Raw genomic sequence first — 24,654 nt, 5'->3', positions numbered from 1 at the left:
AGTCATTTTCATTATCATAATATTGTTACAAATCACTCAGTCATAATGCTGGAAATTGTCTCCCATCATCCAGTGCTCTGAACAAGCGAAAGCAATGGGCCATGCTTTATCTGTGGCTACTTGACACTGATGTAGTGCAAGAAAGTTACGGACCATGGTCCAGTCTGCAGATGAAAACATAAATGCTGTGAATAAACACAACACATTCTTAGTCCAGCATGCTGCAAAGACTATCCCTAAACCCCATCCACTGCCTACCTTTACAGCTAACAACTGATTACTTCTGCACAACTATACCAGCAAAGAACTAGCAGATAAGAACAAGCTGAGATCCTTCCCTCTACCACTATGCTATATTCTCTGATAATGTTCTTGCAACAGCCTGTAGTTGTCATTCCACTGTGATACATGTTGTGAATCAAAGTTCATCTCTCAGCTCAGCTGAGCTTCAAGAACATCACCTGAAGTCAAGAACTTCAACTTTCAACTGTTTCCGTTCATTCAGTGCTTACTGTTAGATAGTTAAAGTTTCTGTTATTCATTATTCAGTTGTGTATCCTTATATATAGACCATGGATGTAATAAGGTGATTCTGATTTTCTGGAAGTAAAAAGACTGAGGTTGTCCCGTTTCCCCTGTTTTTGAGTCTTCTTTCATTCTTTCATCATTCATCAGTTCTTACATGGTATCAGAACGGTGAAAGCTTCCTCCCATGGCTGCTCCTGCTAACAGCATTGCCAACTCAGTCTCTTCACCGGTTCAAAGTGTGGTTGAGGATCCAGCAAGTAGAGATGGGCACTGGGCCGGGCCGCCCACGGCCCGGCACGGCACGGCACGAAGCGGGCCGTGCCTGGCACGGCCCGCCAGCTACAGTGCCGGGCCGTGCCTGGCACGGCCCCTTTGAGAGGGCCGTGCTGGGCTAGAGGGTCCTGGCCAGCAGGCCGTGCCTGGCACGGCCCGCTTCGGGCCTGAGCCGGCACGGCCCGTTCTAGGCCCGCGGGCCAAGCACGCCCGCGGGCCAGCACGGCACGGCCCATAAGGGCCTGGGCCAGGCTGGCACGCGGGCCTGGGCCCGGCTCGGCCCGATAAAAATTAATGCTTCATAAATTTTTTTAATAAATTAAAAATATTGAACACTAAGAATTTATGATTTATGAATATAAAGCCACCTTAATGGTGGGGGTTTGGCATAGACCCCTACCAGTTTATTAATTTAAATCAAAATGGTACATGAAGGGAGGTTTGGACCTTGGTCTGACCTCCAGAATACAATAAGAAAGGGCCGAGGTTTGGACCTTGGTCTGACCTCCAGAATACAATAAAAATGTACAATTATAAAAAATTAAGAAATCTTACTAATCATCAGTGATTCAGTGAATCAGTATTCACTCTTCAGTCTTCAGTCTTCAGTCTTCAGTCTTCAGTCTTCAGTCGTCAGTAGTGTTTGTATCATCATTGTTGCTGGTGGTCCAAACCGAGAACGATTGGCACAGCGGTGTGAACGGGGTTCCTTTGGAGTTGGGTTGGTTGCGCTCCACCTTCCACCGGAAAACCTGCAAGCAAGCCTCGCACCACCACTGGGGTAGTGGGGCCCTCCGACGATCAAGTCAGAGGAGATTGAAGGAGAAGGAGAGATAGCAGTAGCAGGTGAGAGAATACTCTGGAAAACTTTTGCTTACCCTCCCCTTCTCCCCCAGCCGCATATATACCAGGCTGGGGGTCTTTCTGGGGGGTTGGTCATCGTGTGGCACGATGGAGTTGTCACTGACATGGCCGTTATAGGGCGTAGTGGAGCTCCGCTTTGTACGGCTGTTACAGGGGATCGTGGAGCAGCGCCGGATGCGACCGTTGCAGGGAGTAGTGGAGCAGAGGGCCGCGGCGTGTCTCAGGGAAACAGCCTGTCGTTGTCGAGAGATTGCCGACTCGGGGTCGGATTGCTGGATCAAGGGGCAGCCGACTCGGGGTCGGGCTGCAGAGCCGAGGATATCCGACTCGGGGTCGGATTGCTGGATCAAGGGGCAGCCGACTCGGGTCGGGCTGCGGAGCCGGAGATATCCGACTCGGGGTCGGTTTGCTGCATCAAGGGACTGCCGTAGTCTTCCTGGGCGCGCGTGCCGGTCACGTGGGGCATGGTGGCTAAGTTCCCCCGTAACAGTAGCCCCCCACTTCCGAGCCTGGAACCAGGAGGGGAACGGGTGAAGGGAGTGATGCTTCGAGATTGCCGCCATCCCTCGGAAAGGCGCGCGCGCTTCGAGCTCCCCGCCTCCTTTATGGCGTATAGCGGTTGTCGATGATCTGGCAGTCTGCGGATTTCGGCGGACATCCTTCCTTAATGGCGTCGATTCGCCTTTGGGGCGCGAGCGATCCTTCGGCAGTCAGGCGTCCTCTGGCGTCACCGAGGCGTCACCCGCCTTTCCCGCCTATTTAACCGGGGGTCCTCCCCCGTCCGCTTTTCTCTTCACAGGTATCTTCGAGTTTCTCCCTTGCGCTGCTGTCGTTGCCGTCGGACTGTTCGCTCGCTCCTCCTTTGACGCTCTCGGAGCCGTTCTTCCTTCCCTTCCGGTGAGTTGCCCCATTCTTCAATTTAGGGCTCTCCATACTTTCTCCTTCCGTATTAGTGTACTCCAGTCGTTCCGGTCCTTTCCCCCTTCTTGGCCCCGTCCTGACCGTAGATTCACTGGCCATTAGGTATGGACGAAGTAAGAGCGGACCGCATTCAGTCGGAGCTGGCCTCCGAAGACTTTGATAGGTTCGTGGCTCGGTACCACCTTCCCGAAGCCTGCAACGTTACGCTCCCGGGGCCTGAGGAGAGGATGTCCCATCCTCCTCCAGGGAAGGTCGCCATCAATGAGGACATCCTTCGGGCCGGGTTCCGCTTTCCCCCCTCGGACTTAGTTGTGCAGGTGCTTCGGGGTTTAAGAGTGGCGCCGACGCAACTGGTGCCGAACTCATGGCGCGCCCTGACGGCCTTCCAGGTTCTCTGCCGCATGCACGAGGTTCCCGCCACCCTGAATGTCTTTTGGGAATGCTACGGCCTGAACGGCCACCCCCAGGACAGAGAGTGGTGGTGCTTTGTGGCGCGGCGAGGGTGCGGCCTCGTCAAGGAGGCTCCTTCCTCCATTCACGGCTGGAAAGGGGCGTTCTTTTCATTGCCGCAGATCCCTCTTGGGGAATCAGGGCAATCTGGGAGACGCCGATGAAGTCCCCGATCGCCTATCGAGGTTGTCGAGGGAGGAATCCAATGGCGTCGCCGTCTTGAAGGGGTTGGTTGCCGAGGGCCGGCCCCCCCGGTGGCTCGCCTTATTTCCAAGGATACCTTGTGAACGCGGTCTGAGCTCGGTCCCCGCCGACCGTGAGCGCGCCACCACTTTTTCTTTTTTGGCTCTTTCTTCTATTTCGTTTCTTCTTCCTTCAGTTTCTCAGCCTCCGACCATCTCGTCCTTTTTGCAGAGATCGACGACGTCATGCGGTCGGACAAGGCGATGGCTGTTGGTAGACGTCCCTACTGGAAGCGGTCCGGAGGAAGAAACGGACTTCTCAGAGCGAGGTCCCACTGGCGAAGAAGTCCCGCCAGCAGGCGACTCCGACGCCGACAGACGGGTCCGGACCCCACCGATCAGGGGGACGCCGCGGGCTCGGACCGACAGTTGGCGCTGTATCAGCCCTCCGGTGATGAGACTACCGTTATTCCGAAGGTGTCATCCGAGCGCACCCGAGACGGCCGGTTGGACGCGATCGGTCCCCAACCCGGCCTTCGACTCGGTCGGCTTCGGATGACACGAGAAGGAGGGGCGCGCCGAGGCCCCCGGCCGAGCGGGACCCTGTCGATTCCTGGAGCGGCCCCCGCCCCGAGCACGGTCAGCATGACTCTTCCCCAAGCGATGGGTAAGGGTAAGGCTGTAGAACCACCGTCCGGCTCCGGGGCGAAGTCGGGGTCGGCCTTCACTTTCGCCGGCGCCCGAAACCTCATCGAGACGGTGCTGCTGGAGAAGGACCGTAGGCAGGTCCGTCAGATGAGGATCCCTGACGTCGGGGCTGCCAGCTGCGTCTGTCTCATGTCGGTGAGTGTTCTTTTGGTCGCTTCCGCCACTTATAAGCTCTATTGATCCCCGTCTGACGCTCTCATTTTCCTATCTTTTAGCTCGCCCAGTACATGATTCGTCTGGAAGAGAGCCACGAGGAACAGGCGAGGCTTCTGGCGAGGGCCGAGAGCCGACTGAAAAGCAGTAGAGGAGGGAGGCCAGGCTGCGGCGGGGAGGGACGACCAGGGACCTCGAGACGAGGCTCCAGGTGGCCGAAGAGCGGGCACTCGGCTTCGCCGCCCTCGAGGGGCAACTGTTGGAGGCTCAGGAGCAACTCAAGGTTGCCTCGGGTCTCGAAAGCGAGATCAGGAAGGCGGAGGAGCGGGCCGAAAAGCAGTCCCGGAAGGCTGCCGACTTTCGGGAGAGGTGGGAGAAGGCCCAGCAGTCAGCCGACAACGCCCGCAACCGAACCCGGTCTCTTGAAGCCAAGCTGGGCGAATTGGAGTCGGCCTTGGAGGAGTCCCGCGCGAGCGACCAGGAGCTTCGTTCGCGCCTGGAGGAGGCTGAGGCTGCTCGCATTGCTGCCGAGGCGAAGCACAAGGAGGCTCGGGCTGATCTGCTGAGGGTCTCCTCCGAGGCGGACGACCGGATTGTGGCGAAGGTCATGGAGGCAAAGGCTCAGATTACGGAGCGAGCAGAGGCGGCACTGGGCCGAGAAGAGCGCGAAAATCGGGCGTCCTGGCGGTACAGGCCTATCGTCAGTCCGCCGAGTTCATTCGTGACATGTCGGAGGCGGTACAGGCCTATCGTCAGTCCGATGAGTTCGTCCGTGACATGTCGGACGCGGGGTCCGACTCCTTTGTCTTAGGCTTCGATGAAGCTTGGCAAGGGTGTCGCTAAATACCCCGGGATTGACCTGAGTGGGGTCTCCCTCCTCGACTCCCCTCCGGCGCCATTGCCTGCTGATTCTCCAACTGCCTCCCTACCCCTTGCGGACGTGCCCGGCGTTCCCGACCCAGGGGTTCCTCCAAGCTGACCCTCTGTACCTTTCTTTGTCCTTTTCTTTGTATGTTGGCGTTTTGCCAAGTTGTATGGTCTCGGCCTTGAAACAATGAAAGTTAATGCAAATAGAGTGTTTCTTCATTTCACTTTCGTCCTTCCTCTTTTTAACTCTTGGTAGCGCCTCGCCGACTCCTGATTCTTGAAGTTCTTCCGCTCGTTGGTCGGCCAAGGCTGGCGCAAGCCGAGGCGACCGGTCGGGGCTTCAGGCTAATCTGCTCCCGAGATGATCATCGGGTTAGCCTGGCATCCGAGGGCCGAGCCTCGGAAAATTCCGCTCGTTGGTCGGCCCAGGCTGGGCGCAAGCCGAGGCGACCGGGTCGGGGCTTCAGGCTAGTCTGCTCCCGGGATGATCATCGGGTTAGCCTGGCATCCGAGGGCCGAGCCTCGGGAAATTCCGCTCGTTGGTCGGCCAAGGCTGGCGCAAGCCGAGGCGACCGGTCGGGGCTTCAGGCTAGTCTGCTCCCGGGATGATCATCGGGTTAGCCTGGCATCCGAGGGCCGAGCCTCGGGAAATTCCGCTCGTTGGTCGGCCAAGGCTGGCGCAAGCCGAGGCGACCGGTCGGGGCTTCAGGCTAGTCTGCTCCCGGGATGATCATCGGGTTAGCCTGGCATCCGAGGGCCGAGCCTCGGAAAATTCCGCTCGTTGGTCGGCCAAGGCTGGCGCAAGCCGAGGCGACCGGTCGGGGCTTCAGGCTAGTCTGCTCCCAGGATGATCATCGGGTTAGCTTGGCATCCGAGGGCCGAGCCTCGGGGAATTCCGCTCGTTGGTCGGCCAAGGCTGGCGCAAGCCGAGGCGACCGGTCGGGGCTTCAGGCTAGTCTGCTCTCGGGATGATCATCGGGTTAGCCTGGCATCCGAGGGCCGAGCCTCGGAGAATTCCGCTCGTTGGTCGGCCAAGGCTGGCGCAAGCCGAGGCGACCGGTCGGGACTTCAGGCTAGTCTGCTCCCGGGATGATCATCGGGTTAGCCTGGCATCCGAGGGTTGTTAGGCCTCAGGAAATTCTGCTCGTTGGTCGGCCAAGGCTGGCGCAAGCCGAGGCGACCGGTCGGGGCTTCAGGCTAGTCTGCTCCCGAGATGATTATCGGGTTAGCCTGGCATCCGAGGGTTGTTAGGCCTCAGGAAATTCCCGCTCGTTGGTCGGCCAAGGCTGGCGCAAGCCGAGGCGACCGGTCGGGGCTTCAGGCTAGTCTGCTCCCGGGATGATCCGGTAGCCTGGCATCCGAGGTTGTAGCCTCAGGAAATTCCGCTCGTTGCCACGCGCCTGTCGCTTGCCGCTCGACGGGATTTCTCCGTGGCCAGCTACGATCGTGTTCTCCTCCTCTCCAAGCGTCGCCTGGAGAACACTAGAAGGCTATTAAATGCTAATTGAGGCGTTACCTGAAAATCGGATCGCCAGTTGCTGCTTGCGAGGAGTGCCAGTTAAGCGGCCGCGATACGCGCGTTCTTCGAGGCGGATGCGGCCTGGGCGCGAGCGGAGATACGTGGGCCGTGGGATACACGCCGTCCGGAGTGTCCTGCATAAAGAATGCAATTAAGGTGAACGACGCTTAGGAGATCGTGGGAGGATACGCCTCGAGAGCCGGAACGGCTCCGGATTCGGTGCGCCCAGCATTTATTGGAGCCACCCGCATCGGAACGACCGGGGGCCACAGTTTGGCTATAAATATAAGTGTAGGTGCAGTGGAGCCTGCCAAGCCGGAGCTGTTCAGGTTGCCATGGATCGTGGACCTCCTCTCCGGCGCGTGGCTGGGAGACCCCCTGCCGGGGAACGGGAGGCGCGCCCCTCGCGACTTCCGCCAACTAGCCGTTTCATTTGGGATCAACAAGGAGGTTCTCCCCGGCGGAACTCCGCTCTAGGCATTTCATCCGGGATCACGTCCCCCCTCCTTTCAGTCCCCCTCCCGATTGAGCTCTGCGACAGACGCTTCACCCGGGAATCGCGCCTTCTGCGCTCTTCTCCCTTGTATTCCTTCCCTCCCCTTCTCCTGGGGAGGACCGGAATATCCCTTGGGGGTGGCGTTCCTCTGGAGGCAGCGGGAACTTCTTCTGTGGCGGCTCCTCGTCTTTTTCGTGAGGCGTCCATGGTGCCTCCGGAGAGAAGCACCACTCCCGCGGGGATTGCAGCTGCTTCGGATGGAGGGTTCGGGATCCCAGATCTTCAGCTCCACGGAGTCTCCACCTCTTCCTTGCTTCTTTACTCCCCAATTCTCCTCTGGAAATTCTTTGTAATCAACACGAACACGCCATTGGTAACCAGGAACTATTGAAATGAAAAGAACTATACATTTTTGAACTGTCTTTCTGGCTTTGTCTTTCTACTGGTATACAACCCGCAGGTTAGCGGAATCCAGCTCCTCGGAATTTTCTCGACATCTAGGGCCTCCAACTGGTAGGAGCCAGGTCGGTTTACCCAGCGAAACTCTATAACGGGCCTTCCCAATTTGGCGGCCAGCTTCCCACCTTCCGCGGTTTGAGATGCTTTGGCTCCCTAGCACCAGATCTCCAATTCTGAAGAGTTTCGGTCGGACCTTGGAGTTATAATATCGGGCCACCCTCCGCTGATACAGTCGCCATCCGAACCTGCGCCATTTCCCTCGCTTCTTCCAAGAGGTCCAGGTTCCCTCGGAGTTGCTCCGAATTGGCCTCGGGTCGGTGCGCGGCCACCCGAGGCGAGGGGAGTCCGAGCTCCACGGGGACAACGGCTTCCGTGCCATAGGTTAGGCTGAAAGGCGTCTCCCCGGTAGGGGTCCGATGCGTGGTCCGATACGCCCAAAGGACATTCTCGAGTTCCTCGACCCAAGCTTGCCCCGTCCGACCGATTCGCGCCTTAATCCTTGGAGGATTGTCCGATTTGTGACCTCGGCCTCACCGTTGGTTTGGGGATGCGACACGGATGTGAACCGATGCTCGATCCCGAACTCCTCGCAGAAGTCACGGAAATGCTTGTTGTCGAACTGTCGACCATTATCCGAGATGAGGACCCGGGGTACCCCAAATCGGACAATGATGTTTTCTTCTCGAACTTCCGGACTTGCGCCTCCGTGATAGTGGCCAGCGGCTCTGCCTCCACCCACTTGGTGAAGTAGTCGATTGCAACAATCAAGAACTTCCGCTAGGCCTGAAGCGACGGGGAATGGTCCGAGGATATCCATTCCCCACTGTGCGAAGGGCCAGGGTGCGGTGATTGGTGCCAAGGGGACAGAAGGGACTCTCTGGACGTTGGCGTGGCGCTGGCAGGCGTCGCATTTCCGTACATGGTCTTTTGAGTCCTCCAACAAGGTAGGCCAATAATAGCCTTGCCTCATGATCTTGTGCGCTAAGGACCTAGCCCCCAAGTGCGATCCGCAGACGCCCTCGTGGACTTCGCCGAGGACGTAGGCCGCCTCCGAGGGGCGGAGGCACCTTAAGAGGGGGGCGGTGAACGAGGTCCGATACAGCCTCCCTTCATAGAGTACGTAGTGGGCGGACTTCTTGACAAGTCGCCGAGCTTGATCTTCGTCTTCAGGGAGGATCCCTTCGGCGAGGTAGGCGACGAGCAGGTCCATCCAAGACGGCTCCGGATCAATCGCCATCACCGCTCCAGCCTCGCCGATGCTCGGCGCGTCTAGGGTCTCCAGGTAGATCGCCCTCGACAAGTTGTGTGCCTCTGCGCCCACCAAACGGGACAACCTGTCGGCCCTGGCGTTTTCGCTTCTGGGGACCTGCTGGAAGTCGACACTGCCGAGGTCGGGAATGAGCGCTTGCACCTTCCGGACGTAGTTCTGCATGGTCGGGCTCCGGGCCTCGAACTCCCCACGGACCTGTCCGACCACCAGCTGGGAGTCGGTGAAGACCTTCAAACGCCGGATGCCGAGCTCCCCGGTGAGTTTGAGTCCCGCGACTAGGGCCTCGTACTCCGCCTCGTTGTTGGTCACTGGAAATCCAAACCTCAAGGCATACTCGGCTATCACTCCATCAAGACTGGTAAGGACCAGCCCGGCCCCTCCACCCTCGGGGTTCGACGACCCATCGATGTGAAGCGTCCAGATCGGGAGGTCGAGGCTGGGCGTTTCCGGCGGTCTAGGTTCCGCCTCCTGCACCATGCACTCAGCGAGGAAATCCGCGAGCACCTGGGCCTTGATGGCGGGTCGAGGCTGGTAGCGGATGTCGAACTCACCGAGTTCTATTGCCCACTTCACCAGCCGTCCCGCATTCTCGGGGTTGCTGAGGATCTGTCGTAGTGGTTGATCGGTTAAGAGGGTGACCGAATGGGCCTGGAAATAGGGGCGAAGCCTCCTGGTCGCGGTCAGCAGCGCGAAGGCGATCTTTTCATCCTTCGTGTACCGCGTCTCGGCATCCCGTAGGACCCGGCTGATGTAGTACACGGGCTTTTGGAGCTTTGCCTCTTCCCGAACCAGCACCGCACTGACCGCGGTTGGGGAGACCGCCAGATAGAGGTAGAGCATCTCCCCTTCTTGCGGCTTGGACAGCAGGGGAGACGCCAGGTATTCCTTGAGCTGGTCGAACGCTGCTTGACATTCGGCCGTCCAGAGGAAGTCTTTCGGGCGTTTCAACACCTTGAAGAATGGTTGGCAGCGTTCGGCCGATTTTGCCACAAATCGTCCGAGCGCGGCGACCCTTCCAGCGAGCTCCTGAACCTCCTTTACTTTGGTCGGAGGGGACATACCTTGGATAGCCTTGATTTTGTCCGGGTTGGCTTCGATATCCCGCTGGTTGACAATAAAACCGAGGAACCTCCCGGCCGAAGCGCCGAAGGCGCACTTCGCTGGGTTCGACTTCATGCGAAACTTCCGCAAGGTGGTGAAAGTCTCCTCCAGGTCCGCGATGTGCTGATCTGCATGGCGGCTCTTCACCAGCATATCGTCCACGTACACCTCCATGTTCCGGCAGATTTGCTCTTTAAAGATTTTGTTGACGAGGCGCTGGTAAGTGGCGCCAGCATTCTTCAGACCGAAGGGCATCACCTTGTAGCAGTACAGCCCCCGGTCTGTTATAAATGCAGTTTTCTCCTCGTCCTGTGGGGCCATCATTATCTGGTTGTAGCCGGAGAAGGCGTCCATGAAAGACAGCAGCTGATATCCGGAAGTCGCGTCGACCAGTTGGTCTATCCGCGGAAGCAGAAAGCTATCCTTGGGGCACGCCTTGTTCAGGTCGGTGTAGTCGACGCACATCCTCCACTTCCCGCTCGCCTTCCGGACAAGTATGACATTTGCCAGCCACTCGGGGTAACTCACCTCCCTTATGAATCCTGCCTCCAAGAGCTTGTCTACCTCCTGGTCGACCACCTGGATCCGATCCGGAGCACAGTGTCTCTTCTTCTGCTTTACTGGTCGGTGAGTCGGGTCGACGTTGAGGGCGTGAGAAATGACCTCCGGGGTCGATTCCAGGTACATCGGCCGCCGACCAGGCAAATACATCGGCATTGGCTCGGAGGAATTCTACCAACCAGGCCCGAGCTCCCGAGTCGAGATTGGCGCCGACCCGGACCGTCCGGTCCGGGCGGCCTTCCTCGAGGGGAACTTCGACCACACCCTCGGCTGGCTCCCCCTGCCGCAAGGCCACCTCATCTCTGGCATCAAGGGACTCGACGCTTAGGGCTTCCACGGGCTTCTTCCCTTTGAGAGTCGCTAGAAAACATTGCCGTGCGGTCGGTTGGTCACCTCGGACCTCTCCGATCCCAGCCGCCGTGGGGAACCGCATGAGCAAGTGGTATGTAGAGACCACCGCACGAAGGGCGTTCAGTCCAGGTCGTCCGAGGATAGCGTTGTAGGCCGAGGAAACACGGACGACCAAGAACCCGAGTCGCACCGTGGCTTCCGCGGGTGCAACGCCCGCAGTCACAGGCAGCTCAACGACTCCTTCGGCCGAGACAGCGTCACCAGTGAATCCGATGAGGGGGGTGGATGTTTTGTGCAACAATTGTCTGGACAAGCTCATCTTTTGGAAGGCCTCGTAAAACAAAATATCAGCTGAGCTTCCACTATCAACAAGAACACGCCTTACATCATAGTTTGCCATAGTGAGGGAGATCACCATGGCGTCATCGTGGGGAGTCTGAACCCCCTTTACATCCTCATCAGAAAAGGTGATTACATTGCCGACCCTCTGCCTCTTTACGATGGCCGTCCCTGACGCTTCCGCCGAGCCCCCTGCGTTCCTCACGGGCCGAGAGCAGCCCCCAGTGATAGTGTGGATCACGCCCGCAACGGGTCGATTCTGCTCCCGAGGCTCCGGAAGGAGCCGGGTCGGCTAGACGCGGGTTCGCGGGGGACGTCGGTCATTCACATATCGTCCGAGACGCCCCCGGCGGATGAGAGCCTCGATCTCGTCCCGAAGCTGGAAGCAGTCTTCGGTGTCGTGGCCGTGGTCCCGGTGGTACTCACAGTACGCCCGGAAGGGCCTCCTCCCAGGGATCTTCCGCATCTGTCTCGGGGCCGGGAGGTCCTCCCGCCCCTTGATCTCCATAAGGATCTGGGCCCGGGGAGTCAGGAGAGGGGTGTACCGGTTGAAACGTCGGGGCGGAGAACGAGGGCGTGGGGCGCCGTGGTTCCTCGCCGGCGACGGGCTTCTGCGCCGACACTGGGGCATCGGGCTCCTCCTCTGGCGTGCCTCTTTTCGCCTTTTCTTCCCAAGCTTTGGAGGGATCTCGGCGGCCTCCTTGCTCCGGTGGGCGGCCGCCTCCTCGGCGTCCGCATACTGGTTCGCTCGGGACAACAGCTCCGGGAAGCTCCTCGGTAAGCGTTTGTCCAGGGAGAAGGTGAGTCTGCCCTTCCAGAAGCCACGCTTCAGGGCTGAAAGAGCTACCTCCTGGCTCAGGTTCCGGACCTCCAGCGTAGCCTTGTTGAAGCGGGTAAGATAATCCCGCAGGCTTTCTCCCTCATTTTGCCGGACATCAAAGAGGGAGTCGGAGACCAGTCGCCGCCGGCTACTAACGGCGAAATGAGTGATGAAGAGGCGAGTGAACTGGTCAAAGGACCGGATTGAGTCAGCCTCCAGCCCGGCGAACCACGCACTCGCCGGGCCACGGAGGGTTGCCGGGAAAGCCTTACAGAGAAGGGGATCTGATGCTCCGTGGAGGAGCATAAGGGTCCTGAAACTCTCGACGTGATCCCGCGGGTCCGCCGCCCCATCATAGGGCTCGATCGCCGGCATTTTGAACCCCGGCGGATTCGGGGTCCGCAGGATCCTCGAGGCAAGCGCCGGCTGAGAGGAGATCTCTAAGTCGGCGAAGGGGTCTTTGGAGTGGCCCTTCAGGACCTGGAGTTGTCGGTGGAGATCGTCCACCCGCCGGTCCAGGGAGCGCGACTGGTGGGTAGGAGACAAGGAGCGACGAGAGGGGGACCGACTGGGAGCGCGGGTTCCTCGAGGACTGGGGGGTCTGGGAACGCGCCCGGGCCCGCCTCTCGTGCCCCGCGCAGCTCCGGTGGGAAGGTCCCGGCAGAATGGAGCGTGCTCGAGAATCCTCCTCGCGCCGGCACTCCTCCCCATGGGAGAGGAAGGAGCGCGGGTTGAGGAGGACAGGCGAACGCTCAGGCAGCAGCGGCTCCTGAGCCTGCTGCGGCGCCCGGGACATCGCACCCTGCAGATTCTGCACCACCTCCGCGAGGGTGCGAACCTGCTGGGCTAGCTGGTCGAACTGGGCGACTTCGACCGTCTGAATGGGCGGTGGGGCGGTGGAGTGTTGCTGAGAGTGTGTTGGAGATGCAGCGGCCTCCCGGCCAGAGGCGCGAGAGGCCCCGCGACCGGAAGCATTGGAAGCTCCACGACCACCTCGCCGTGCCATTACGATCGCTCTGAGATCCGGCCCTTCCTCTAGCACCAACTGTTGCTGGTGGTCCAAACCGAGAACGATTGGCACAGCGGTGTGAACGGGGTTCCCTTGGAGTTGGGTTGGTTGCGCTCCACCTTCCACCGGGAAACCTGCAAGCAAGCCTCGCACCACCACTGGGGTAGTGGGGGCCCTCCGACGATCAAGTCAGAGGAGATTGAAGGAGTAGGAGAGATAGCAGTAGCAGGTGAGAGAATACTCTGGAAAACTTTTGCTTACCCTCCCCCTTTTCCCCCCAGCCGCATATATACCAGGCTGGGGGGTCTTTCTGGGGGGTTGGTCATCGTGTGGCACAATGGAGTTGTCACTGACATGGCCGTTACAGGGCGTAGTGGAGCTCCGCTTTGTACGGCTGTTACAGGGGATCGTGGAGCAGCGCCGGATGCGACCGTTGCAGGGAGTAGTGGAGCAGGGGGCCGCGGCGTGTCTCAGGGAAACAGCCTGTCGTTGTCGAGAGATTGCCGACTCGGGGTCGGATTGCTGGATCAAGGGGCAGCCGACTCGGGGTTGGGCTGCGGAGCCGAGGATATCCGACTCGGGGTCGGATTGCTGGATCAAGGGGCAGCCGACTCGGGGTCGGGCTGCGGAGCCGGAGATATCCGACTCGGGGTCGGTTTGCTGCATCAAGGGACTGCCGTAGTCTTCCTGGGCGCGCGTGCCGGTCACGTGGGGCATGGTGGCTAAGTTCCCCCGTAACAATCATCATCAGAGGATGTTGTACTATATCCACCTTTATCTTGAAGTCTTGCCTCAGCATCCAGCCAATCCTTGAAGCAGAGAAGCATCTCCACCATTTCGCCCGTCATCCTACTTCTCTTTTCGTCAAGAACACGCCGACCTGCACTAAAAGCGGATTCCGATGCTACCATGTGTTGGGAACCCGCCCATGCCGCTGATATTTCAAAAATTTTTCAGATGGCAGCGGAATCGGCATGCACGGGTTCGACGTTCATCGCATGAACGTTGTTTCGAGACCTTTCGTAATTAGGTAAGAATTAAAACTTTTAAAACTATTAGGAAGATCAAATCTTCACCTTGCGCGGGTAGATGATCACCGCAAATCTGAATTCGTGGTTTTGGAAGAGGGTTCGCTTGAAGCCGTTCAAACGTCCGGCCTCTACGGGTATCCACACGAAGCAGGATCCGATCCAAGCTTTCTATCTCACCGGGGTGCTAGCTCCCTTACAGAGATAACTTTTGATGGCTGATCTCCTCTCTTTCTTTCAACTCATGAATGTACTTGAGAGGAGGAAGAAGAAGGAAGAAGAAGAGGAAGAAGCAAGGCCCCTGCAGCCAGGGCGCCATGGCTTCTTTTTCCCTTCTTCTTGCTGGCGGCTGAACCAAGGGAGGGAGAGGGTGGCCACGTGATGGAGAGGAGGGGGATTCCTATATCCATTAGGGCACCTCCTTTCAAAGCCTTATAAAGGCATCTAGGGCTCCTATTTGGTTTAGTCCAAATCATGAATCAATTGGGTTCAATCTATGCTAGTCCTAATCCAATTAGAACTTGAATGAACTATGACTCAATTGAACTCTTCAATCCTAATCTAATTAGGAGCCATCTTGATTCATTAGATTAATAATTAATTGGGACTTAAGAAATCCTAATCCAATTAGGACTTGTTTAATTCTAGTCCTAATCCAATTAGGACTCTAATTTGAATTCGAAGTCCTAATCCGATTAGGACTCTAGGAATCCTACTCCAAGTAGGAATCTAAATTTAATTCAAAACTCCTAATCTAATTAGGATTATAGGAATCCTACTCCAAGTAGGAATCCTAGTCCTACTCCTAATAGGATTCCCAGTCCAAGTAGGAATCCCAGTCCAAGTAGGATTCCTGTCCTAATCCAATTAGGACTCTATGAATCCTACTCCAAGTAGGACTCTTGTTTTAAGTCCAATTAATCAATTCCCTTTGTTCCTTCTTCAACTTATTATCAATCAAATTGATTACTTGTGATTCTTAATCACGATTCAACCATCGGATCGGTCATTACTTCTAGTGTGTGTGACCCCATAGGTTCTACTCTGACTGGTAGTGAGATATATTATGATCTCTATCACAATATCATTGAAAACTCCTTTCAATGGATTGGAACGATTCCTACTCTACTCATTAGGGTTTATCGATCATCGAGATAATCCCTGTGAGTCCCACCATCGACCAGTGACACCTAGCAGCATGTAGTGGCTACCCAGTAGAATAGAATGATGAACCTCTAGGTGCAGTTATCGTGTGATACAGTCCTTCTATCATGGATCCCTACAGGACGGAGGTCATGGATAACTCGTCAAACCCCTTCGTCTGTCATATGTCAAGATTTATTCGACTCGAGTTCGATAGTGAAAAACTCTTTCTCCACTTTATATTACTGCCCTGGCCAAGGTCTTAGAACTCAGTCTAACAAATCACATAGGATCACTCCTCTTCTATCAAGGTCGATAGATTCCATGTAAGTGCATACCCTACTCCTACAGTGAACTTACTGCAGCCAATCTACACTACAAGGACCCATATGACTAGAGACCATGTATACGTATAGTCAAACTACAATAACCTCACTGTGAGTAGCCGAAGCACCGCAGGTCAAAGGAGAAGTCATACTACTGCAACATCAAGCAAGTCACTGACGAGTGGATAGACATCCAAGTGACTTCTTGTCTTGGTCACGCTCAGTACCCTTGTTCTCTAACAAGCACCTGCACTATCACTTCAGTGTCACTACACTGTGGACTCAAGTCTCGTCCATCCAGAAGGAAAGTGATCTGTGCACTGATCGGATCAATCACCGTCCTCGTGATGATCCATTGATCAGGAGCATTTAGAAATTAATCACCAATGATACATGGCTCAAATTCTCAACTCTTGAGAATATGTAACATCATCTTATTAATTTCTTGGACGATTCATAGACACATAAATAATATGAATGAAAAGATGCCTTTTATTTATTCAATAATAAATAGTCAAGTACAAAATTATGTCCCTAGAATTAACAATGTGTCAGCCAGATTGGCTTCTAGGGCATACATCTAACAATCTCCCACTTGCACTAAAGCCAATCAGTCATATATCTAAGCCCCATCTTCTCAAGGTGGGCTTCAGTCTTCTGCTGACTTAGCTGCTTAGTGAACGGGTCCGCCACGTTGTCCATGGAGTCCACTCTCTGCACCTCTACATATTTCTTCTCAACATAGTCGCGTATGAGGTGGAAGCGCCGCTCTATGTGCTTGGACTTCTGATGAGACCTTGGCTCCTTAGCTAGTGCTATGGTGCCAATGTTATCGCAGTAGAGTGTTATGGCATCTAATGACATTATACCTAACTCTGCAATGAACTTTTAACCAGAAGATTTCCACTGCACCCTTAGATACGGCTTAAAATTCAGCTTCTAAGGTAGAATCTATAATGATCCGTTGTTTGGAACTCTTCCAATTTACTGAACCACCATTGCACATATTCTGATGTAGACTTTCTATCATCAATATGTGTGCATCCTTCTACCTTCAACTCTGATCTTCTTTCAAAGACCAAGAACATGTCCTTAGTTCTTCTCAAGTACTTAAGACTGTTCTTCACAGCTATCCAGTGCTTCTTGCCTGGATCTGATTGACATATGCTCGTGATATTCACAGCATGTACTATATCAAGTCATGTACATAGCATGGCATACATGAGGCTCCCTATTGCTGATGCATAAGGGATCTTGCTCATGCGTTGAATCTCTTCAGATGTGTTGGGGCACATTTTCTTGGAGAGATTAATTCCATGCCTTAGGGGTAAAAGACCCCTTTTAGAGTTTTCCATGCTGAACCTTTTCAGCACTTCCTCTATGTACATCTTCTGTGATAGGCCAAGCATCCTTTTAGATCTATCTCTATAGACCTTTATTCTCAAAATATAGGATGCTTCCCCAAGGTCTTTCATGGAGAATTCTTTTGACAACCAGACCTTGACCGAGGTTAGCATGGGAATATCATTCCCTATCAGGAGGATGTCGTCCACGTACAGTACGAGAAATACGACAGCACTCCCACTAACCTTTTTGTAAATACATGGTTCCTCTTCGTTTTTGATGAAATCAAACGTTTTGATTGCGTCATCGAAACGAGTGTTCCAACTCCGAGATGCTTGCTTTAGTCCATAGATGGACCTTTGCAGCTTGCAGACCTTGTGATCTTCATCACTGAAAGTGAAACCCAAAGGCTGTTCCATATAGATATCTTTATCAAGATATCCATTCAGGAAAGCAGTTTTCACATCCATCAGCCAGATTTCATAATCATGAAATGCTGCAATGGCAAGCAATGTTCGGATGGATTTCAGCATGGCTACAGATGAAAAGGTCTCCTGATAGTCAATGCCCTCGCGCTGACTATACCCTTTCGCCACAAGCTTTGCCTTATAGGTCTCTACCTCTCCATCCGAACCTATCTTCCTTTTGTAGATCCATTTGCATCCAATAGGTACAATACCTTCTGGTGGATCTACTAAGGTCCAGACTTAGTTGGAATGCATGGAGTCTAACTCTGACTTCATAGCTTCCAACCATTTCTCGGAATCGATATCAGATATCGCCTCGTCGTAGGTTTTGGGATCCTGCGTGTGATCCCTATCTCCCACTAGGAACATTTCCTCGGTATCCTCTTCTAGTATACCTAAGTATCTATCGGGAGGATGGGAGACCCTACTTGATCTGCGAGGTGGTTGAGGGACATCGTGTACTGGCTCTGTATTAATGGGTTCGATAGGATCCATGACTCGTTGCTTTTCAGAGACTTTCTCTTCAAGCTCAATTTTCCTTCCACTGCCTCTATCAAGGATAAACTATTTTCATGAAGATAGCATGGCGTCTCACAAACACTTTGTGATCCTTTGGGATGAAAAAATCGTATCCTAATAACTCTTTCAGGATATTCAATAAAACGAGCATTAATTGTCCTATCCTCTAACTTGTCCGCCTGTTGTCGCTTGACGTGGGCCGGACATCCCCAAATCTTGAGATGACCAAGACTCGGCTTCTTACCATGTCATATCTCATATGGTGTGGTAGGAACGGACTTTAGAGGAAATTCTATTCAATAAGTAAATAGCTAAAAATAGGGCATCTATCTAAAGAGACAAGGGTAAATCAGTGAAGCTCATCATGGATCGGACCATATCCAATAGAGTACGATTCCTCCTCTCCGACACTCCGTTGAACTGAGGTGTACCAGGAGGAGTCCATTATAAAACTATACCATTCTCCTTGAGATAATCATGGAACTCTCCACTAAGGTATTTACCTCTTCGATCTGATCGAAGAACCTTAGTGAGTTTTTCTATATGTTTTTCTACTTCATATTTAAACTCTTTGAACCTTTCAAAAGTTTCATATTTGTGTCTCATACACATATCCATACCGTGAGTAATCATCGGTAAAATGAAGTAAAAAATTACAACCCCTAGTCTGCACATCGAATGGGCCACACACATCAGTGTGTACTAGGGTAAGTATTTCAGTGGACCTTCTTGTGTCCTACAAAGGATAATTTGGCCATCTTTCCTTGAAGGCAGAATTCACAAATCAAATATGACTCGAAAGTCAATGAGCCCAAAAGCTCATGTTTCTCCAATTTGTTTATTCTGTCTTCTCCTATATGGCCAAGCCTGAGGTGCCTTAAATACTTTAGATTTATCTCATTTTTGGATCTATTAGATCCTATGGTATTCACTGTTTGCTCAGATATATTCACAGATACATCCATATGTATGTGATAGAGACTGTCAATCTTAAAACCATGTTGAATCAATTTAATTTTTCAAATAAATAAAAATCTTTCTGTGCTAAATAAAATACAGAAATCAAATTTCTGCTAGCAATAGGTAACAGTCCCTAAGTATCCTGAGCATATCTGACATACCTTCTGAAGGTCTGTCACCCTTCATGTTCTTTATGCTTCCCATGTATGTAGGACAGTTCCTCTTCCAATGGCCATCCATGATGCAATGGAAACACTTTTCCTTGCAATTGGCCTTTTTCTTGGAACTTCCTTACTTGGTGTTTTCTTAGTCTTCTGCTTCTTCGCAGGCTTCTTCTTCTTCCAAATAGACTCTCTCTTGAAAGTAGAAACCAACTTGACAGCGAAAACGATGCCCCTTGAACTTCTTCAAGGTCCCTAAGGTAGTTACCAATTTATTTAACAATTCTATTTTAGTGCATACAACCTTGTTCATATAGTAGTTTACTATAAACTATTCATATGAAGCTGGAAGGGATTGCGGGATCAAATTCGTTTGCAATTCCTTATGCATGGTCATGCCAAGCTTCTCAAGCTTCTCTAAGTCCTTTATCATGGTCAAACCATGATCATGGACAGACTGCCCATCGTGCATCTTGGTTTTGAAGAGCCTCTTGGACACTTCAAACCGAGCTGCGTGACTCTGATCACCATACAACTCTTGCAGGTGATTTAATATGTCCCTGGCAGTCTTCATGTTCTCATGCTCGCATTGTAATGCATTGGACATGGATGCCATTGTGCAGCACCTAACTTTATTGTCATTGTTCGTCCACTTAACAAGCGTCTTACGCTGATCAGTGATCGGACGGATTGGTAACATGGGGATTCCATGGTCTAGCATATACCCGAATTTCTCATAATTCAAAACTATTTTGAAATTTGCTGAGCCAATCTTTATAATTGGGTTTGGTCAAACGGTTGATCTATAGGATATGAGTTAAGAGTCTAGAAGCTGACTTTATAATCCTCAGAGAGTAAGGATTCTAGTTAGACTTTTGTACTTGATCCTAATCTGTTCTAAGGTCTTTTAGAACAAATGTAACTCCCACTATTTTCTCGAATTCCTCACACTCCCCTGGTAGGAAAACGGAAATCCCACACGACTAGGGTTTCTAGTGGGTACTGCGGTCCCACCGATTTACATGCCACCTCACCTAACAGTTATTGGTGACATATAGATTGATGAATGTACAACTCTTGTACAATGCTTCTCAAGCATGTTGCAGTGTAACTTGGTCTCTAAGTCATGAAAACCTCACCTAACAGTTATTGGTCTCATTTCTTAGTTAAGTCAGACCCACCGTATAACCGTAGGAATAAAGTCGTCATTGGGTCCTCACCTAACAGTTATTGGTGCCCAACCCCACCTTTACCCTACAACATCTCATGTCTATAGAGAGGTCCAGCCCCCCGATGCAACTTGACCACTGTATCCAGCCGAGACAAATCAACATCAGAAAGACCTTAGCAGCTCTACTACAGTGGAAGACCTATTGACTTAATATTGGTTAATCAGGTCTTAGTGTTTGTAACTTGAGCTCTTTATAAGAGGTAATCGAACAATTGGCCAGGTAAGCAGGTGGGAGGCTCCCCTTACTCAGAGAGTAAGGTCCTAATTAAGTAACCACCTTTCATGCTTTCCTAGACACCAATTAGATCAATTAATCTAATATGACTCGCTCATGTTGGTTCACTCTCGACTTGATTGAGGAGGTTTTAATTTAGGTCTCATTGGGTTTGCTACATCACATGTAAACCTATCTACCCGACTCTCATTCACATCACATGCAAACGGCACATCACAGGCAGTTATAATCGCAGCATCAAATAAAGCTAAACTTTAAATAGGTGATGATCATGGATTCTAATTAGGTCGTATTACAAGCACATGCACGTCAATCGATCAACTGATCTTCAACTCTTGAATTGGTTCCAAGCCTCCTTGATTCGATCCTTGATCAACCCTTGATCCCATCGCCATCAACCGCTTGGATCACCTTTCATCTCATGCCTTTGCTTCAACTTGATCGTTGATGTACATCACATCACAGAAATACAACCAGATGTAAAATAAAAATAAAAATAAATTACATCTCCTTTTAGGAGGCACGCAGGCCTCTCAAAACATCAAATAAGATGCATGCAAGCATCTGAAAAATTACATGACATCGCAGATCACATCGCAGGTCATTACATTTGATACCAAAAGGGTTTGAATCCTATGAACATCACCGTATGCAACAATTATAATTTTCAGATCTGAAAACTAACTGATTATATCATGACATAGGTCGCTGATCATGCTAATCATGATTCTAAACTTTGTAATCCCATTAACAATGCAATTAGAATCATCTTTTTATCACATAAAAATCAGCATGTAAAAAATCAGCACCCCTGAAAAATCTGCATGCAGACTTTTTCAGCATGCATGATCATTCAATTTTCAGATCTAATAAGTCTTTAGATATTTAATTCTTACCTTAATCTACGAAGCCTAGGCTCTGATACCACTGTTGGGAACCCGCCCATGCCGCTGATATTTCAAAAATTTTTCAGATGGCAGCGGAATCGGCATGCACGGGATCGACGTTCATCGCATGAACGTTGTTTCGAGACCTTTCGTAATTAGGTAAGAATTAAAACTTTTAAAACTATTAGGAAGATCAAATCTTCACCTTGCGCGGGTAGATGATCACCGCAAATCTGAATTCGTGGTTTTGGAAGAGGGTTCGCTTGAAGCCGTTCAAACGTCCGGCCTCTACGGGTATCCACACGAAGCAGGATCCGATCCAAGCTTTCTATCTCACCGGGGTGCTAGCTCCCTTACAGAGATAACTTTTGATGGCTGATCTCCTCTCTTTCTTTCAACTCATGAATGTACTTGAGAGGAGGAAGAAGAAGGAAGAAGAAGAGGAAGAAGCAAGGCCCCTGCAGCCAGGGCGCCATGGCTTCTTTTTCCCTTCTTCTTGCTGGCGGCTGAACCAAGGGAGGGAGAGGGTGGCCACGTGATGGAGAGGAGGGGGATTCCTATATCCATTAGGGCACCTCCTTTCAAAGCCTTATAAAGGCATCTAGGGCTCCTATTTGGTTTAGTCCAAATCATGAATCAATTGGGTTCAATCTATGCTAGTCCTAATCCAATTAGAACTTGAATGAACTATGACTCAATTGAACTCTTCAATCCTAATCTAATTAGGAGCCATCTTGATTCATTGGATTAATAATTAATTGGGACTTAAGAAATCCTAATCCAATTAGGACTTGTTTAATTCTAGTCCTAATCCAATTAGGACTCTAATTTGAATTCGAAGTCCTAATCCGATTAGGACTCTAGGAATCCTACTCCAAGTAGGAATCTAAATTTAATTCAAAACTCCTAATCTAATTAGGATTATAGGAATCCTACTCCAAGTAGGAATCCTAGTCCTACTCCTAATAGGATTCCCAGTCCAAGTAGGAATCCCAGTCCAAGTAGGATTCCTGTCCTAATCCAATTAGGACTCTATGAATCCTACTCCAAGTAGGACTCTTGTTTTAAGTCCAATTAATCAATTCCCTTTGTTCCTTCTTCAACTTATTATCAATCAAATTGATTACTTGTGATTCTTAATCACGATTCAACCATCGGATCGGTCATTACTTCTAGTGTGTGTGACCCCATAGGTTCTACTCTGACTGGTAGTGAGATATATTATGATCTCTATCACAATATCATTGAAAACTCCTTTCAATGGATTGGAACGATTCCTACTCTACTCATTAGGGTTTATCGATCATCGAGATAATCCCTGTGAGTCCCACCATCGACCAGTGACACCTAGCAGCATGTAGTGGCTACCCAGTAGAATAGAATGATGAACCTCTAGGTGCAGTTATCGTGTGATACAGTCCTTCTATCATGGATCCCTACAGGACGGAGGTCATGGATAACTCGTCAAACCCCTTCGTCTGTCATATGTCAAGATTTATTCGACTCGAGTTCGATAGTGGAAAACTCTTTCTCCACTTTATATTACTGCCCTGGCCAAGGTCTTAGAACTCAGTCTAACAAATCACATAGGATCACTCCTCTTCTATCAAGGTCGATAGATTCCATGTAAGTGCATACCCTACTCCTACAGTGAACTTACTGCAGCCAATCTACACTACAAGGACCCATATGACTAGAGACCATGTATACGTATAGTCAAACTACAATAACCTCACTGTGAGTAGCCGAAGCACCGCAGGTCAAAGGAGAAGTCATACTACTGCAACATCAAGCAAGTCACTGACGAGTGGATAGACATCCAAGTGACTTCTTGTCTTGGTCACGCTCAGTACCCTTGTTCTCTAACAAGCACCTGCACTATCACTTCAGTGTCACTACACTGTGGACTCAAGTCTCGTCCATCCAGAAGGAAAGTGATCTGTGCACTGATCGGATCAATCACCGTCCTCGTGATGATCCATTGATCAGGAGCATTTAGAAATTAATCACCAATGATACATGGCTCAAATTCTCAACTCTTGAGAATATGTAACATCATCTTATTAATTTCTTGGACGATTCATAGACACATAAATAATATGAATGAAAAGATGCCTTTTATTTATTCAATAATAAATAGTCAAGTACAAAATTATGTCCCTAGAATTAACAATGTGTCAGCCAGATTGGCTTCTAGGGCATACATCTAACACCATGGACATCGGCACAGCTAAAATATCGCGTGCAATTGCAGACATAACAGGATATTGATTTCTAATACTCTTCCACCAAGATAATACATCTAGATTCTCTATTTGATTTTCATCATATGCAGAATGAAGATCATTTCGTAAATAAAATTCTAGTTCACTACTTAAAGATGAAGAAGATGAAGAGGAACTTGAAGCATGTGTGTGTCTTCTCTGTGCAATGAATGAAAAAATAGATGACGAACGAGAACTACTAGAAGGAGAAATAGAGGTTTGTATTTGTGTTCTAGATCCACGAATTTTTTCATCATATATAGCATAAATATCATAAAGAAGTTGTTTTACCTCATCTTTAGCAGATTCAGCATCTTGATTCATATTTTCAGAGTATGCATCAAGTAAAATTAGCACGCCATTTAATTTAACTCTAGGATCAAATACAGCAGCTAAGTTATGCATAGGACATATCCTGTCCCAATACTCATTCCATTTAGATTCCATTAGGTCAATAATAGGCATTAAAACATCATCATATCTATGTTCTGCAAATTTTTGACTAATTATATATGCTTGTTGTAAAAATGAACATGAAGTAGGGTAATAAATACCAGAAAGAACATTGGTAGCATTATAAAAACTAAGCAAAAAATCTTCCAAAATTTTTTCTTTATTCCAATCAGTTTCAGTCAATGTAAATCCTAATCCACGATCATTAATATATGCACTTAATAAATTTTTATATGGGTATGCATCATGTATCATGCTATATGTGGAGTTCCAACGAGTAATTACATCAAGTTTAAATTTTTTAAAACGTTTACCATGATTTATGCATAATTCCTTAAATTCTTGAAGTCTTGATCTAGAAGCATGAATAAAAGAAACTGCATTTCTAATTTTTAAAATCACATCTTGAATCATGCCCATGCCAGCTTGAACAGAAAGATTTAAGATATGACATGCACATCTAATATGCAGTAAATTTCCATCTAATATGGGATGCAATGAGTCTTTTAATAATACAACAGCAGAATTATTATTAGATGCATTATCAAAAGTAATAGACATAATTTTTTCATTAATATTATATGAACATGCAGTTTGATAAATTATATTTGAAATTTGTTGCCCAGAATGTGGAAAATCAAAAGCACGAAAAGCAAGAATACGTTTATTTAATTGCCAATCATTATCAATATAATGAGCAGTAATGGCAATAAAAGAATTACTACCTACAGATGCTGACCAAATATCAGAAGTTAATGAAATTTT

The 24,654-nt window shown here is 50.6% G+C and overlaps 1 pseudogene; it reads left to right on the top strand.

The window, feature by feature from the left end:
* The window catches only part of LOC120103942, a 42,702-nt pseudogene that overhangs the window by 1,256 nt on the left and 16,792 nt on the right, over positions 1-24,654 (top strand).

This window comes from Phoenix dactylifera, unplaced genomic scaffold (genome assembly GCF_009389715.1).
Source record: "Phoenix dactylifera cultivar Barhee BC4 unplaced genomic scaffold, palm_55x_up_171113_PBpolish2nd_filt_p 000276F, whole genome shotgun sequence".
Lineage (NCBI taxonomy): Eukaryota > Viridiplantae > Streptophyta > Magnoliopsida > Arecales > Arecaceae > Phoenix > Phoenix dactylifera.
Note: the sequence above shows the minus strand (reverse complement) of the source record. Positions and strands in the feature narration are given on the sequence as shown.